Here is a 4,933-nt window from a genome sequence, read left to right on the forward strand (position 1 = left end):
TTGGATGGTTTTTTTTAGTAGTTTGTGATACAAATGGTTTGGTTCACGGTTTGATGATTTAAAGAGCTGTCCGGTCTAAAACTTAAGTGATGGTGTAAAATGAACCGTTTGTTTAATCTTTCATTATATATAGTGTTTGGAGCATGTGCTATAATCGTAAATCATCATTATCGTTATAAAAATTCGAATACATATTGCTAGTGATTCTAAAAGTAAAAAGCGGTCGGTCTGAACATCTCATGCCGTTTCTCAAAATACTAGTTAGCATTTCACTACAAAACTTTTATGAAAGCTAGTTTTACCAGATAGATAACAAGACACAAAATCAATAACAAAAGTTAGGAAAAAAAAAAAGAAAAGCACAAACATCTTAACAATAACTTTTGTAATATATGTAATGTTCAAAGAAAATGATATTATTATACGAGTTATTTACTTATTTCACCAACTGTCTTTGAGTTAACAAGACAAAAACCTCATTTATGCAACGCCTCCAACTTTTGGCATGCTATAGTTAACGGGAGCTTACAAGAGTCAGCTTTGCTGTCATTGTTTGTCACATGAGTACAGTGGGCCCCCCTGTGGAAAATTGCAGTCAGGATTTTGAGTTTAAAGCTTGGATTCATAAAGAAACGCCACACAAGACAAACTCACTTGCCTTTGACTTTTTATGTCTTGAGAAACTAGATAAATCGGTTATATTTTATTAATTATTATTTTGTCCACCATCAAAACTATTACAGATGAGTGTCGTCGTCATCGTCATCGTACTCAGTATATCCCACCAATAGCAATGTTATGGTAGGGTCTGAGGAGGGTAAGATGTAGACAGCCTTACCTCTATTACAGATGAGTGTGAATTGGGATATTCCATGGAATCATCATTCCAAACAAGCGTGGTATTCTCACATATTAATTTATGTTGATGATGTTATTTTAATGGATAGTGGTTGATTATGAACTTTCAAAACGTAGCTAGAATCCTTTGATGTTGGTTTAAAAGTTACTTTAAATAAAAACAAACATGGTTTTTAAGGTTGGTATTGAATCAATCCAAATAACCAACATGGAGGGCCGTCTCTGCGAAATTAAATACCTTGGTCGAGCAAAAATAAAAATGCTCGTATTCTTTAACGAAAATTTTTTATTCGCTAGTATACATAGATAAAACTTTTATCGACCGGTTTATTATAAGCAAAAACTATTCTGAACATATACTTATCTCATAAACAATTACAATTAACCTTATTTTTAACACCAAAAAACATATATATGTAATATGTATAAAAAAGTTTGTGCCCCTGAACCTTATGTGCCCCGGCCGATGGTGCAACTCGCACACCCTCCGAGCCTCCCCTGCCAACATGGCTGGCATACAAAATTCCCTCATTAAAATTGAATAAGTAAACAATTAGATTGGATTTGATTGGATGGTACTAACAAAATTGTGTGCTAACTCCCATTTCTTATTGACGAGCTAGAATGTATGAGAAGAAAATTCATTTGTTCATTTTGTAACGTGAAATTGAAATCATGTTAGGTCATAGACTACCGATTCAATTTACACCAAAAAGAAAAAGGTGTAACTATTTGCAAAACAAAGTATGCAGGTACTTGGGAAAATATTATAAATACAAGTGAAGCAACTCTAGAAAAAACATAGATGCTTCGGATATCTTGAAAGGTAAAGTTAGAGGTCAAAGTTCGATGTTCTTTAGGCTAGACATCAAGAAGGATCACTACGAACAAAACTCACGAAGAAATGAAACTTAAATTATAACTTTTTTAACTTTCGCTAACCAAATGCATCCTAAGTTTTTTTTTTTTACTTAAATAATCAGTGAGTATATTCTTTAGTTGTATTCTAATTTCTGTCATGTCGATTGCCATTGTCCGTTTTTTACCAATCATGTAGTTGTATTCTTCTTAGCCTTTTAATCTATATGAGGTATTGAGTTATGTCATTTGCAGTTTGCCATTTGTTGATTGAATGTATTGGATTTTACCATACGAGGAAAGGTTGGTCAAATGAATATTTGGAGCCAAAGACTTGCCATAACATGTTCAAACTGTTGTGTATAAAGAAACACTTGGTGCTAACCCATTACAACAACTAGTCTAAAATAGAAGTACTGAGTTCTCATATTAGTTTTCTAATTTCTAGCAATCTACTGATTTCTTGCTGATTCTACTAATTTATGAAAATTTGTTATTATCTACCCATTTTCCATTGTTGTTGTTTGTTGCATGAAGGCTTCACTTTGAAAATAATCACAGTTGCATATATTTATTGCCAACTTTTTTTATTCAAAGCATTTATTTAAAGTATCACGGGTTTTTTTAGGCCTAAGGGTATACTTTAACGCCCAGGGCGTTCAAGATGAGCTGACAAGGATTAACGAGTGGCATATCACTCTCTTCATGGGTTAAAGGACGTTAAATGTAATGTGAGTTAAAATGTTAACTGACTTTAAAATTCTCTACACATATACACACAATAATTTAAGAATCAGTGTTACGTTAAATAAACCGCGGTAAATGAGGGGTTAGACAATTTTATTAGGGTGAGATGAAGTGAATTGAGGTAAAGTATTTGATGTGATGCCCCAAATTACGTCTTTGCAATTAGTAAAAATCGCAATTTTACGTGCTTGAATCTACTTCTGAATTAGAACATAAAAAGCTTAACCGACACATTCGAGCCATATGCTGATATGCATCTACCATATTATAGCTCAAATCATCAAATTAACATATAATAAAACCTATCATATGCTTAACCTAAACCCAATTTACTCCTAATAATAATCTACCGATCTCCATTATACGAATTAGATCTCTTAATAACAGCTGGAAATTCCTCCTTTTTTGTTTCTATTAAACTCCCACTGAAATTTTCTTTATCCTCTGTCACCACATGCTTCTTAACTCTCCTGTTCTTCCTCAAAACGACAGCGTCTTCCACCGTCGCCTCGCCACGTGGCACCATCCTACACTTGTAATGCGATATCAACGAAACCCCCGGGTTGCCTTTCCCGTATGCACCCGGGCCACAATCCCGAAACGAAATAAACCCACACGATATCAGCTGCATCAACACGGAAGATGTTTTTATTTTATTATTATTATTATTATTATTATTATTATTATTATTATTATTATTATTACCCCCGGTGTCATTTGTTTTGTGACCATTTTCTGTGTCCGGCTTTAGAATTAGTTTACCGCCCGCTTTCATTAACGATTCTAGTGTTTCCGGACTCGAATCTGACGGTGGTGATGAGATGATCTCGTCGCGTGTAAGCTCCGAACGGCGTTTGTCGTCCGTTTGAATGGACGCATCGGTGGCGAGTTTGCCGGTGTATACTTTGTATTCGTGTAAATCGACTGCGGTCCATGACTGGTTTCTTCTACGCCGGACCACCGGAAAGTCGTCGTCGCCGGGCTTTTCAAAATCCGGTGATGCACCTCCGGCGATGACAACTAGCTCTGATCCTTTTAAAATGTACTCTTGACCGCTTGCCGGGTATATGTAATCGTTTTCGGCCAAATCGTGCCATACGAATCCGTTCTTGTAACTCCTGTGTAATAGACAGAAATAATTTATAAAAGTTCAAGTGAATATTAATTAATTTAATATCTCGTGATCCGTAACAGAATGGACACGCTAACTAACCGTTTAGACGACCACGAGTATAACGCTGCCATTCCTTTTCCACGGAGTGAGTCAGGCGATCGATCACGTCTACAAAAATATTTACATAAAAATTTTCAACAAATAAAAAAAATATGATCGTAACAACTTTTTACCACAAAATCAATGGGAATTCGAGCAATTGATATTTTACATCTCAGGATCTATGAATGTAGTTTTTCTTAAAAAAAAGAAAAAAATAATAACACTTGTTGCCGTTTGCTTTTATGGCTTCTTATTCGAGTAGAAGTTGATATTTTGAGAAAACTAACAAACTAAAACAAAAATTGATAATTTATAAGCTTATTATTACCATAAGAATTTATAGATCATAATAATAATAACTTGTTCTCTAAAGCCTAATAATTCTTAACACTATAACATCTTGTTGTATTCAGACTCACCTCGAAGATAAAGTCCGTCAGAAGAGGACAGAGGGACCTCAATAAAATGCGGATGCTCAATATTACCGTTTCTCGAAAGATAATAAACCACGGGAATTTTCCGTGGTTTATTACCGATAGAATTCGGTTCGGTCCAGACTCGGGTCCGTTCGGGACTTCGTTCAGCGCTTCTCGGATCTTTCCACTTCCTCGACAAGTGGTGTAGCTCCGTGGTCTTCCTCCCGGACCTCGAAACACCTTCCATTAAAATGCTTACTCCTTCAAATACTTTGAATAATAATATTATTGTGAGGAAAGAGAGATATGTGGTTATACTTTATAATTATATGAGTGTGAAATGAGATGTGGGAAGTGCGATTAATTCAAAACCGGACGCACTACCAAACAAAGAATGGACTCGAGTGAAACCCGGGGCTACTCTCTGCTCTAGTCCAAGTTTTTACCTTTTGTAAAATGACTATGCTTTGGATACTTGTACGTAATGTATTGAAACTTATTTGGTGATTTGGTTGTGTAAATGTAAATAGGTTGGCCTAGAGTGGGTGTTCCCCTATTTTGAGCTATTTATTTGGTGAAACTTTATTTATTTTAGATTTTTAATTTTTAACGTGTGATGTATTATCATTTATGAGGATTTTAATAAAAAATATTTTAAGTGCAAACTTTGATAACGAATTAATATTTATATTCAGTGTTAAAGATGTGATATATTTATGAGGATGTTAAACGGTATGACCGACAGAGTCTGTCTGTCTTTTGTTTATTTTATGTTTTTATTTTGTTACATCAATTTTTTTCAACTAGAATTCGCTAAACGTTGTACTTGTCGGTTTGT

At 34.7% G+C, this 4,933-nt stretch overlaps 1 pseudogene across 1 annotated transcript; it reads right to left on the minus strand.

Annotated features, from left to right (window-relative positions):
- Window positions 1-2,809: 2,809 nt before the first annotated feature.
- Window positions 2,810-4,419, minus strand: LOC143530034 (protein SOSEKI 5-like; annotated as a pseudogene). The gene is made up of 3 exons (XR_013134779.1): window positions 4,099-4,419; window positions 3,677-3,745; window positions 2,810-3,581 (listed from the first exon to the last, which is right to left on the minus strand). The product of XR_013134779.1 is annotated as a protein SOSEKI 5-like (transcript).
- Window positions 4,420-4,933: the final 514 nt, after the last annotated feature.

The sequence above is a fragment of the Bidens hawaiensis genome, unplaced genomic scaffold, assembly GCF_021521415.1.
Source record: "Bidens hawaiensis isolate Kalapana, Puna unplaced genomic scaffold, B.hawaiensis_p1.1 tig00008819_1, whole genome shotgun sequence".
In the NCBI taxonomy this organism is placed as follows: domain Eukaryota; kingdom Viridiplantae; phylum Streptophyta; class Magnoliopsida; order Asterales; family Asteraceae; genus Bidens; species Bidens hawaiensis.